Here is a 14294-nt window from a genome sequence, read left to right as displayed (position 1 = left end):
ATAGTCGATTAGCTCAACATAGCAAGTTGTTCATTCAAAAGATTTGCCTTGATCACTTTTATAGGAACATAATCTGATGTGTACACAATCTTCCCACCAGGGCTATTGTAATGCCCCAAAATCCCTAATGAGGTTTAATAGTCGGATTAGTAGGCCAGGAGGGTCATAATTGATTTATTATGTCATTAAACTATTATGTGCGTGGTTATGTGAATTATATTATTATGTGATGATAAATGCATGCATGTGGGTCCACATTTCATTATAGGGGCATTTTGGTAATTTGGCCCGTTGAGGGCATATTTGTATACTTTCATGCACGTTGGTGAACTATTGTTGAGGCCACATTATAATGTGGATTTGTTCGAGCTATTCGGCATGAGACGATCTTTTAATACAAGTTATCGGTTTGGTCATAATTGGGTTGAATTCGGGGCTCGGGGTGATTTGATGGTTAGAGCATTACCGAGAATTAAAGGGTAATACGATATGATTTTATTAGTATTTGAGAGTAATGGGAATTGGAGGGCGTTAATTATGATTAACGAGATAAGCGAGAAATGATGGCTTTGCCCTTGGGGGCTGTTAAGAGATGAATTAAGCATGGGGGGTATTTTGGTCATTTTACCTAGGCTATATATAGGTTGAAGGTTGTGAAAGGTTAGCCAAAACAGAGACTCCTTTCTACCTTCCTCACGGCCATCATTTCTCTTCTCCTTCCTTGGAATTCTTGAAGCAAGTTTGGGGATTCAAACTTGGAGATTGAAGCTTGATGTAACGTCCTGGTTACTCTAAGACCGTTACTGTGAACTTTGAACCGTGCTTAACTCACTAATCGAGTTCTTTGGTTATAAACGTGCATCTAGGTATTATCAACAGGTTAAGGTGAAAAACCAATCAAAAAGGAAATAATATATTTTATTTAAAACATAGAACTGTTCATGGACCCATAAAAACGTTTACAAGTTATTTACAATACAACATGGTCATTACAGTGTGAAAATTACAACTCGTCGACCTAAGCGGCAAAAATAGGGTAAACCCCCTAGTTCCTCTGAGAAACTCCTTGGTCGTGGTGGTCAAGCGGCTACATATGTACACATCACCACCTAAGTTCTCCACTCAAGGTTGGGTGAGTTTTTCTTTCCCTTTACATGCACCACGTAGCACCCATGAGCCAAAGCCCAGCAAGAAAACTCATTACTGCATGTAAATAATATCAAATGATGATTATGATAATCATACAAAGCTTATAGTCCTGAACAGAGGAGTGACAGTTGTAAAAGTCACTAATGTGGGTTCCGTACCCTTTACAAATGAGTGACAGTTGTATACAATATCAATAAATGATTATGGTAATTATTTTGGGGCTTGCAGCCCAATCAGATAAGTGAATATCAATAATGATTCTGGTAATCATGCTGGGGCTTGTAGCCCTAACCAAATAAGTGACTATTGAGTCACACGCTGTGCAGGTCACTAATAAATCAATCTAAGAATATGTTCCCTGTATAGATGACTAGTAGGTTCATCTCTAGGATTTTGCTCCTTAAATAGATGGCTAATAAGTCCATTTATGGGGATCCGCTCCCTAAGCCATGTGACGTATCAATCACCTTAGTCTTTTGGCTCTGACTCTAAGTAACTAGCATTTAAACTAAACAAGCGCTTTTATTTTCATCGAACTTAAGGTCGGTCAAGCATTTCATGCTTATGTTGATAATGCTTATGTCGATTAGATCTAATCTTTTTGGCTTGCGTTAAACACGCTAATACCGTTCTTGACTCATAGGTCAATTCCATACGACCAGTGCTTAGTACTACTGCCGAACTTAACTAATAAATCACAGCTTCACAGTCAATACTGTAATATCCAACATTTTCATAATACATTTTTTATTATAAATCAGAGTTTCAATACAAAAAAATGTACAAGTTTACAAATTTAAGATATAGTAATGGAAAAATAGTGTTTAAAGTATGATTTTATGTTTTTAATGAGATTAAAGAGTGAGAAACTTGAGTAGTCAAGTATTGGACTCAAATGTCATATAATTTTAATTGGGGATTTTTATAAAATTAAGAAAGTTTTGCTAAATGGCTTATTTGAAAAGAATTTTAATATTTTGGGTCCAAGTGTAATTTAAAAAAAAAGAAAAAAAAGAAAAGGCTTCAGCCTTTTAACCGAGCCTCTCTCTCTCTCTCCTCATAAATTTTCTTCTCTCTCTCTCCTCATAAATTTTCTTCTCTCTCTCGCGTGCATACGTCTGCCCGACCACCGAACATCCCCTGGCGGTCGCCATTTTTAGCCACGCGCCGGACCGTTGGATTCAGAGGCCTCCGAACTATTGACCACGCGGGAATCTAGAGCTCACTCGCCGATTAAACACCTCAACTGGTCGATTTAAGTTCGGCCACCCCGCGACTTCAAAGTTGCAATTCGGCCACCTCAGGCATCTGTTTGCCGATCCGTCACCACCATCGTGTTCCTCGTGGTGTGGGCTTCAAAACCCAATAACTTGTTCCTACATCTACCATAGTTGGGTGGTGAGCCCACCACGAGCTACCGCGATCCACCGTAGACCGACGGTCAAAACTTAGTGTTCGAGGTTTCGAAGTATGTTTTGAGTTTCAGAAAATCACTGTTTGACTTGTTGTGGAACCCGATCATTGTGGTATAATTTCTTTGACCTATATATTGTGATTTAATTTTGATTGATTAGAGTAATTGTTATTATGTGTATTTATAGTATATAATTATATATTATTGGTATATGGAATATTTTTCTGTAATTATACTGGCTGTCTAAGATTATATGTATTTTTGATACAGGTTTTGATTTTGGGATTGTCCACTTTATAGCCGTTATGCTGTCCAATTTTCTAGAAAATATTAAATATTAAATGAATTATAAAAATACACATTTAATTGATTTTCCATTAATATAGAAATTATTATGATTAATTAATTTTAATTATTATTGTTATTGTTTTATTAAGTAAATCAAGAATACAGTTTCATGTATATATATATGAAAAGTGTGATTTATAGTAAACCTATTATTTAACCATTATTATTGTATATTAATATTTTTGTTAATATTTGAATATTAAAATAATATCAAATATTAGTTTCTTACAGTTATTGATATTTGTATGACTAATTAATAATAATATAAATATTTATATTTATATTATTATCATTATATTGATTATTACAATTTTATGTTAAAAATATGATTTCTTTTATAAAATGACTATTTGAATATATACATTCATATACGTATTATTATTGAAGTATTTTGTTATTAATATTGAAATAAGTTTATTTATAGACGATAATTATTATTGTTATTGGGATTATTATTATTATTATCATAAGAGTACATTATCTTATGAGCAAGGTTTAAAACATGGTTTTATATGAAGAGTTATTTGCATTACGTTGATAATAATTATTATTATCATTTATATAGTTTCTGGTATTGTTAATATACACTATCAATAGTGTATATTTACGATTTTGATAGAATTTAATAAATGATGTGCCTTGAATAGGATTTGTATGGATTTGATTGATTGACTCTTGGTGAGCAGTTTTAAAATAAGCTAAGGACCTAAGGTAAGTAAATCTCACATTTTGTGCTTAAGTGTAAGATGCATGACTACATTGATTGTGTATATCTGATGAGTTAAGTATGGGATGATGATGATGCATATGATAAGTATGTGAAGAATGGTATATGAATATCATAATGGTGTTGTGTGATATGTAATTGATGAATTTCGTGATATGTGAAATATGTCTTACTTGGTTAAGATTGATATGAATTATGTGCAAGTATGTGTTCTTATGTTGATGAATATGTGGATTACTTTTATGTTCATGATTTTTGTTATGTGTTATGATATATGAAGCATTTAAGTTTTTAGGCTGGAAACCTTAGACCTAAGTCATAGCTCTACGTTAAGGTATAACAACGCCACCAACCCAAAGCTTTATGTATTATGACTAAAGATGTTTTGAGTTATATGAGATGTGATACAATGCCTTGATTGAACACCATCAAACATAAATCATGAACATGAACATTGGCATTTCAGCATCTATATGTATGCATGGCATGTATAGTTATGTGATACATTATTATGGGATATAAGACCATGCATATGAATATGAGAAAAATTATGAAATTCCTTGAAAAAGTCTTATGTAAAGTTGAACATTTTAATGACATAAGGCTTAAGCAAAGTGATAATAAGATGTTAAAAAGGGTGCCACTGTTTCGATGAAGCAATTAAGTAAGTTCAGTAAAGAAGACGGAGGTCTATAAGGCTTATAGTGGCTGCCCACTGGTATGGGCTAGGTCAGAGTTGACCATTTAGATATGTTTGCCATGTTTCCGTCTTTCTCCTCCATATGTGTAATAAGTATGGCAGCTATGGCAACAATGAAATGAGTGTTATGATGAGCCTAGCTGCGATGATGACTAGCCGGAGGAGAACCCATGAGATTCTATATGATATGTATAACAAGCCCTGCAGGCATTGGCTGAATCAAACAGTGTGCACAAGTGAAATCGGGCCCATAAAAATGTGAAAGTAAAAGAAAGAGCATAAAAGTAAAGTTTGAAAGTGCATGAGCAATAAATGAAATGCATAAGTATATATAAGTCAGCATATTAGTATATGTGCACTACAAACTCACGACATTCATGTGTATGTGTATGCATGAGATTTGCTTACTAAGCGTTAGCTCATTATGTTATTTTCCAACATTTTTCCAGGTGTGGCTTTAGCTGTTGAGCAACTTGTGGAGCACGGACTCAGTAGCAATGCAATAGTGGTTTAGAGTTTTCATATGGCTGCATTAAATTTAAAGTATTCATACGTGTAATAATTTCTATTAATAAGTTTATATAAAAGTTTTAAATTTTTCTGTATTTCTTTGTATCATTGTATTTAATTCATTTGGTCAAGTGCCTAACATACTCATAAACCCTAGAATTACGAGTATGTGGCGGACGTACCCTACCTTAGGGTCGTTACAAATACTGACACCATTGTCGGTTCTTATTAATAAGTCAGTACCACTCACAAGTAAGCAAGATTGCTAAGCATTTAATATGCAATCAATGTCCACATATAGAGCACTCAACATGCCTCATCAATAACCATGCATGTCACATACAGGGTGCAGTTTTCTTACCTCTGGTTCAAGCGTGAAATAATAAAAGAATGACCCTTTGAGAACGATCAATCCTTTGGTCCCTTAGCGGTCACATAGTCATAATCAAATATGAAATTTCATTAATAAAATAAATCATAAAAGGTTCGTGGTCTAAACCTCACTCCCGGGACCTCGAATCGTATTAAAAGGGTTAGTAGATTCGATCCCGAGCCTTAGGAATTGAACCCCCGAGCCTAAGCCCTTGAAAACTCCTCTCTGACACAAAAGGAAGGGGCGGGCCGCGACTTGGCCTAGTGAGTTGCGGCGCACCCCCAAGTCAGAGAGCACTCTGTGTAACGTCCCAAAATTACCTAATAAGGCTTAGGGCCTTGATTAGGGGGCCGGGATGGCAATATGTGAAAATATGTGTTTAATTGTTATGTTAATTGTAACTATGTGAATTACGTGATAATATGACTAGATGTCCATATTTAGGGATATTAAATATGCATGTGGGCCCGCTTCTTATTAGAAGGGCGACTTTGGTAATTTGACCCGTTGTGGACATAATTGTATATTTATGTGCATATATGTGAGAGACCACATTATTTGTGGGTTTATTTGGGTTACTCGGCACGAGGCGATCCTAGGGAGTAAGCTAGCGGGAAAGTCACAACGGGATCTGATACCTAACTCGGGGTGAGTCAAGGGGTATTTTGTGTATTAGATTTTTAATTGGGTTATTGTGTTATGAAAATAAATAATTGGAGATATATTTGAAGTTAGAGAGTTTAGGAGGGAATATTGGGGAAATTTACTATTTTTCCCTCGGGGACGTTTTGGTACCCCGAGCCTTGGGATTAGCTTAAGTTAGATAAGCTTAGTTAAACAAAAGACAAAACAACAAAACACTTAGAAGCTTTGGGGCGAGACCGACTCTCTCTCTGTTCACTCTCTCTTTTCTCTCAAGAACACTTTCCAAGTTAACCATTGAAGCTAAGGAGGAATTGGGCTAGAAACACAAGGATTGGAGCTAAAGTCTTGGAGATTAATTCAGTAGCATTTTGGGGATTCAATCTTTAGTGAGGTAAGCTTTGAATTATGAATTTTGGCCATTTAATTCTAGAATTTGCTGGCTGGTTTTTAAGTGTTTTTAGCCTTTGATGTTCAAAGATTGAAGTAAGGATTTATGGGTTTTGTGACTAGTTTTTTGTTGGGTTTTGTTGCTGGAAGCATATTAGAGTTGTTGTATTGATTTAATTGTGTTGTTGGGATGATTTTTGGTTAAATTGGATGAGATTTGGCTGTTGAAATGGAGGTTTTTTCTGGGTTCGAAAGGGTCGGGCCGCGACTATGTTCTTGATGTGGCGCGGCCCTCTAGAACTATTGGGAGCCAAAGGTGGGCTCTGCTACAAGGGCGGGCCACGGCGCCACTATGGCTGGGCTGCGGTGCGTGTCTGCTGGTTGGGGAGGCGGGCCACAGCATAGGGGAATGGGGCCGCGGCTCTTAGGGGGTTTTGGACCCCAAGAAGATTTTGAGCGCGGGAACTCAACCTTAGGGGCTCAAAATTGTTTCCACTACCCGGTTTGGTGGAACCTGAGGCCCCAGAGGCTAGGACTTGGTCTGGAAGCCTTTGATCACTCAATATTAATAGAATCCTATTTTATGGTTGTGACTTAGGGTATCGCTAAGGGCTCGGAACCGGGATCGTGCTCGAGGGTCGTTCTTGTTTTTACTTGCTTGGACTTAAGGTAAGAAAACTGCACCCAGAACGTGTTGTATATGATTAGGGCTTGGGCCCCAGGATTTGATATGTTAAGATATTGTTCTAAATGCTTGTTGATAAATGTTTAAGTGCTTATATCCGTTACATGAATTCTATGATTAGGGCATCTGGCCCCGTTATATGATATGTTAGTATTATGAAAATGGTTATTCTATGGGATTATATGATTAGCATGAATATGTGCTTAATATGTCGGGATGTGCCTATCCACATTTGTTTCTTATAAGTAAGATATGTAATCCTGGATCATGGCTTGACTTATGAGTCAAGGACGACAATAGCGCGTTGTGCGCTGGTCAAGAAGCATTGGCCTAAACCAGCAACGTACTATTACGTTGATCAACTCTAAGCTCAATGGTGAACCACGGGGGTTGGGCTAGCTCTATGGCTAGTGAGACAGAGCTAAGGGTGAGGCCCCAGGTGACTCTATGGTCACGTAGCTAGGGCATAGGCCCCGGAAGTGGCTTAAAAGCCAACTAAATAGGGCAGCGACCCCAGGTTGATCCAATGATCATGTGATTGAACTTAAATGTTATTGGCTATGAATTAATGTTTCTGATTTCTATCGAATGGTTATTTTAAAGTTATGTTTTTTTGTTGTTGCATGTTCTGTTTTCTTGCCGAGCCTCGACTCACAGGTGCTTCGTGGTGCAGGTAAGGGAAGGGGAAAGCTTGACCAGCCATGAGTTGGAGAGCTTCAGTGGCAGCGTGTACATATGCGGATACTCGACCATCACGGCTGGGATTATCTCAGAGGAACTAGGGTTACAACCCTGTTTTGCCACTTAGGCCGGCTGATGTAACTTTTGATATGTATTTACTCTTTTTAACAGTGAGTTGTAATATTTTGGAATCCCATGTTGTATAAACTTTTGAAATAAAAGTCAATGGTTCTTTGACCAAATTTTTTAACCTTAGCCCTTGTCACTAACCTTAGTTACACGATTTAAGCAAAATGACCTGATTAGCAGGCCTGACAAAATTTTAAGTACACAGTGTAACATGCCTGGATTAGGAAGGCGTTACACTCTGGCTGGGTACCAGGGGCGGGTCGCGACTTGCCTGGGCCAAGTCGCGACTTGACCCCACGAACACAGCACCCCTGCCATTTTCTCCATTAAAACTAGCCAAAAACTTTCACTAAATGTAATGCCCCGAATTCTCCGATATGGTTTAATGGCGGGAATAATAGGCCGGGAGGGTCATACTTGTTTAATTATGCCATTAATTGATAAAATGCATGTTTATGTGAATTATATTATAATATGATGTTAAATGCATGCATGTGGGTCCACATTTTTAATTACAGGGATGTGATGATAATTTGGCCCGTTGAGGGTATAATTGTATGCATGTCAATGGTATGTTGTTGAGACCACATTATAATGTGGGTTTGTTCGAGTCATTCGGCATGAGACGACCATGGTATATTAATTAGCGGTCTAGTCATAACAGGTTTAAGTTCGAGGCTCGGGATGAGTCTCGGGGTGTTTTTAATGATTAGAGCGTTACCGGGAGTTAAAGGGTAACGGGATATGACTTATTGGTGTTTGGGATTATTGAGAATAGTGGGAATTAGAGAGCGTTAATTATGATTAACGAGATAGGTTGGAAATGACAAATTTGCCCTTGGGAGCCTTTAGAAACCCTTAATTGACCTAGGGGTATACTGGTCTTTTTACCCCTAGGATAGATATAAAATGATTTAGGCTGTATCATTGAGGAGAAAACAGAGCAAGTTAGTGAAGCTTACCCGTACCTTTTCCTTCCTCCATCTCCTTTATGATTTTTGAGCTCCTGTTGAGGATTCTAGCTTGGGAAGTAGGCCTTGGGAGTTTGGAAGAGTGTTCCACCATTGAAGAGCATCACAACCTGAGTTTGAGATAAGTTTTTAGCCATTAGTTTCCATGTATGCTCTGTTTTGGTTGTTAGTTTTAGCTCATGATTTTGTTGTGGATAGCTGGAATTGATGGAAGTTTTGGTTGGGATTTAACTTGGGTTTTGTTAAGGGTGTGATATAGATCAAGTTTAGGGGTTGTATTGGATATTTGAGAGGTGTTTGAGCTTGTTTTGAAAGGTTGGTTCCAAGGAAAATCCCAGGGGAAGAAAAAACAGAGTTTTGGCTGAACTGGGGGTTGGGCCGCGGCATGGCCAAGGAGGGCCGCGACCCTTAGTGGAATTTTGGCCAGAATTGAGTTTTTGGCTTGGATTCTAGCCTTAGGCCTCGGGATCGATCCTACTACCCAGTTTAGTAGTATTCGATGTCTCGGAGGCTAGGTTTTGGTTTGGGAACCCTTTGTTATTCATTTTATTGATGGAATCCCATAATTGGTTATGACCAGGTTATCGCTAAGAGGACAAAAGACAGGTCGTTCTCAAGGGTCGTTCTTATATTAATTCTCGCTCAAACTAGAGGTAAGAAAACTGCACCCCATACGTGACATGCATGGTTGTTCATGAAGCATGTTGATTGTGTAAATGTGGACATGGATTGATTATTGAATGCTTAGCAAACCTTGCTCACTTGTGCATGGTACTGACTCATTAATCAGAATTGGCAAAGGTGTCAGTATCAACTGTGAAACTGTGACTCATTAGTCAGGTTCGGCAGTGGTACTGGGCATTGGTCACACAATGCTGACTCATAAGTGAGGATGGCCTTAGTGTGTTCAACGCTAGCCAATAAAGATTAGATCTAATCGATAACTGCATTGGATGACTCAAAGAGCATTAATGCCGGACCGACCTCAAGTTCGATGAATACTATAAGCGCTTTCTTGACTTACTCATCAGTCACTCATCTGTTAAGTTAGAGACTTACCCATCAGTCTCTCATTTGTTTAAGGCTAGTGGCTTACCCAGTAGCCACTCTTCTGGTTAAGTTAGTGACTTGTTTATCAGTCACTCAGTATGGTTTTCTAGAACCTCAAGTGATATTCACTCATCTGTTTAGGAGCTATAAGCTCTGTGTGATTATAATGATAATGTTTGTATACAATATTGTGTTTTCTTGCTGGGCTTTGGCTCATGGGTGCTATGTGGTGCAGGTAAAGGGAAAGAAAAGCTCACCCAACCCTGAGTGGAGAGCTTAAGTGGTGATGTGTACATATGCGGCCGCTTGACCACCACAGCTAAGGAGTTCTCAGAGGAACTAGGGGGTTTACCCTATTTTTGCCGCTCATGAATAGTAATGACAGTAATGACAATTTTGAGTTGTAAATAACTTGTAAATGTTTTGATGAGCTCATTAACAGTTTTATATACTTAATAAAATATATCATTTATTTTTTACTGGTTTTCCACCTTAGCCTGTTAATAACACTTAGAACACGTTTTTAATCAAAGGACTTGGGTAGCGGGTCAAACTTCCGGTTCACCGTAACTGTTATGGGGTAACCAGGGCGTTACACTAAACAACTCAGAAATCACACCCAAGCATTACCACAACTTACCCAACATTCAACCAACAAAACCTAAGCTTTAAACCATTTAAAACCTTATCAAATTCTCATTTATTCAATCCAAAATATCAACTAAAAACCAGCTGAAAAACAGAGCAAAAATCAGAAAAATAATGGCTGAAACCTTACCTCCAACTTAGAATTAAACCCCCTTTCAATGGCTGAACACTAGCCTAGAACCTCAAGTCTTGATCTCCTAGCTTGAACCCTTAAACTAAACTTCAAAAATCCAAAGGAAAGAGAGAAGGAAAGATGATCGTGGGAGAGGAAAGAAGGCTTTGTTTTGCTGTCTAATTTTTCTACAGCCATCCTAATTCAAATATATCCTAAGGTCAAATGAAAAAAATGCCCCCAAGCTAATTTATTTCCTTAACAGCCACCAAGGGCAAAAATGTCATTTCTCCTCTAATTTTGAATCATAATTAACGTCCTCCAATTCCTGTTATTCCCAATATTCACCAATAATAAATAAATCAAATCCCATTTCCCTTTTATTCTCAGTAATGTATTAATCATCAAATTACCTCGAGACTCATCCCGAGCCCGAAAATTAATCCTGTTATGACCAAACCGCTAATTTACATTCTAAGATCATCTCATGCCGAATAGCTCGAACATATCCACATAATAATGTGGTCTCATCCACAAATTATAAACATGCATGAAATTATACAAATATGCCATCAACGGGTCAAATTACCAAAATACCCTTTACAATGAAAAGTGGACCCACATACATGTATTTATCATCATATAATAATATAACTCACATAATCATGCACATAATCATTTAATTGCATAATAAATCAATTATGGCCCTCCTGGCCCCCTAATCCAAGTTATAAGCCACATTAGGGAATTTGGATCATTACAGCTGCTATGCATTTACTATGCAATCAATATCAATATATAGAGCATTCAACATGCTTCATCAATAACCATGCATGTCACATACTGGGTGTAGTTTTCTTACCTCTGGTTCAAGCGAGAAATAATAAAAGAACGATCAGTCCTTAAGTTCCTTAGCGGTCACCTAGTCATAACCAAATATGAAATCTCATTAATAAAATAATTCATAAAAGGTTCATGGTCTAAACCTCGCTTCTGGGACCTCGAATCGTATTAAAACGGCTAGTAGATTCGATCCTGAGCCTTAGGAAATGGAACCCCGAGCCTAAGCCCTTGAAAACTCCTCCCTGGCACAAAAGAAATGGGCGGGTCGCGACTTGGCCTAGTGAGTTGCGGCTCGCCCCCAAGTCAGAGAGCACTCTGCCTGGGGTACCAGGGGCGGGCCGCGACTTGCCTGGGCCAAGTCGCGACTTGACCCCACGAACATAGCCCCCTTGCCATTTTCTCCATTAAAACCAGCCAAAAACCTTCACCAACCAACCCATAAATCACACCCAAGCATTACCACAACTTACCCATCATTCAACCAACAAAACCTAAGTTTTAAACCATTTAAAACCACCTCAAATTCTCATCTATTTAGTCCAAAATATCAACTAAAAACCAGCTGAAAAACAGAGCAAAACCAGAAAAATCGTGGCTAAAACCTTACCTTCAAATCAGGTTTGAATCCCCTTCAATGGCTAAACACTAGCCTAGAACCTCAAGCTTTGATTCCCAAGTTTGAATCCTCAAACTAAGCTTCAAAATTCAAAGGAAAAGAGAGAAAGAGATGACCGGGAGGGAGAAGGAAAAGAACTCTGTTTTGCTTCAGCTTTGACTCTTCTACAACCATCTAATTTAACATATATCCTTTGGTAAAAAGACCAAAAATGCCCCCAAGCCTAATTTAACTTCTTAATAGCCCCCAAGGGCAAAACCGTCATTTCCTGTCTAATCCCGTTAATTATAGTTAACGTCCTCAAATTCTCGTTATTCTCAATATTCTCAAATAATTAATAAATCATATCCCATTACCCTTTAATTCCCAGTAATATACTAAGCATCAAATTATCCCGAAACTCACCCCGAGCCTGGTAAATAATCCCGTTATGACCAAACCGCTAACTTGCATTCTAAGATCGTCTCATGCCAAATAACTCGAACATATCCACATAATAATGTGGCCTCATCCATACATTACCAACATGCATGAAAATATACAAATATGCCATCAACAGGGCAAATTACCAAAATACCCTTACAATGAAAAGTAGACTCACATGCATGCAATTATCATCATATGATAATGTAACTCACATAATCATGCCTATAATCATTTAATTGCATAATAAATCAATTATGGTCTTCTTGGCCCCCTAATCCAGACATTAAACCACATTAGAGATTTTGAAATATTACAGCTTCCAAAGTGGTGGAGATGGAAAATAATAGGCTCGACAATGGTGGAGAGGATATTAGGTTATGGGGGTTTCGTGTGGGAAGGAAGAGAAAGAGTTTGGATGGTTTTTGGAGAGAGAAAGAAAAGAAGATGGGAGGTTTTTATTTAAAAAAAAAAAGGAAGTTTCTTGAATATGTTGATTCCAATTATCAAGGGGAAAGGCTGAAAAGTTACATTTTCAAATCAAATAAAATTAATTTAAATTTGGAAAAACATAAAATATTAAAATACTTACCATATTTAACCACATACAAAACAAAACTAAATAAAATAATATTTATTACAATGGGTATAAAAATGGTGTGAAAATGTAATTGATATACATACTATTATTATTGTAATTCTTATAGTTTTTTGTTATGGAAAAATCTAAAAATAAATATACACATGATAAATATTGATAATCTCATAATACTTCAGTTATTAATATTAAAAAAATATAGGTAAGAATTTTTTTTAATGAAAAATTAATTTAATTTGTAAAACTATTAAATATTTTTTAAAATGTCATGAAAATATATTTTTTTTCAATGTCATGTTTGATATTGTCATAAATTAAGTGGTCCAATTTTTTTAAGATTGATTCACTATTTTTTTTATATTTTATTTATGTATTTTGAAAGAAAAAAAGAAATAAAAATAGCATTTAGGGATCTAAATGATACGATTTAAAAAGGTTGGGGACCTAAGTATTACAAAGTATAAAGAATGGGGACTACAACTGAAAAAAATTATTTTTTTATTGTACTTTTATTACCCTGTGTCTTGTTCGTTTTGTTCTATTACCTATTTAGATAATATATTTTAACAAACAAAAGAATTTGGATCCTGTATTTTGTAAATTAGTTCAAATAAAATTCTAAACTCAATTTTGATGTAGAAAAAAATTTGAATACAACAGCACAGTTGTTAGGTAGAATAATTTTATTTTTGTTTTGAATTATTAATTTAGTTAATTAGTTGTGATTTTAATTCAATTTTTTTTTTATAAAAATCGAATTTAGGATTTTACTTAAACCATTTAAAAAAAATACAAAGTTCTAAAAATAATTTATTAAAACACAATGTTAATTTTTTTTTTAACCATTAATGACACTTACATGATTGGTATAAATTGTATTGATTGTAAAAAAGAGGTGAAGGAAACTTATTCCTATTGGATAAGGTTACATTTTGTCATTATTTGGAAATTATGAAATAAATCAATTGGATATAATCATTTAAAACAAGTTATATTTAGTGAATTGGGGACAAAATTTATTATGTTAGCTTGCGCGAGTACGACATATTATGTGATTCGTTCACTTTAATTTTTTTTTTAAAAAGTTTATTATTATCTAACAATAGCATATGAAAATACCTACTTTAAACAAAAAGTCAAACTTCTCTTATTTTTAGAACAACATATCTTGTCTTGTGTCTTTAGCTCTTAAAAGTGACCATATTAGCCGAATCATATTCATTCATAATTTCAAGTATGAATCACTTCAATGCCACGTTCACTAATATCATCCAAAATAGGTAAA

Source organism: Humulus lupulus, chromosome 2 (assembly GCF_963169125.1).
Source record: "Humulus lupulus chromosome 2, drHumLupu1.1, whole genome shotgun sequence".
In the NCBI taxonomy this organism is placed as follows: domain Eukaryota; kingdom Viridiplantae; phylum Streptophyta; class Magnoliopsida; order Rosales; family Cannabaceae; genus Humulus; species Humulus lupulus.
The sequence above is the reverse complement of the archived record's forward strand: the minus strand, read 5'-3'. Positions refer to the sequence as shown.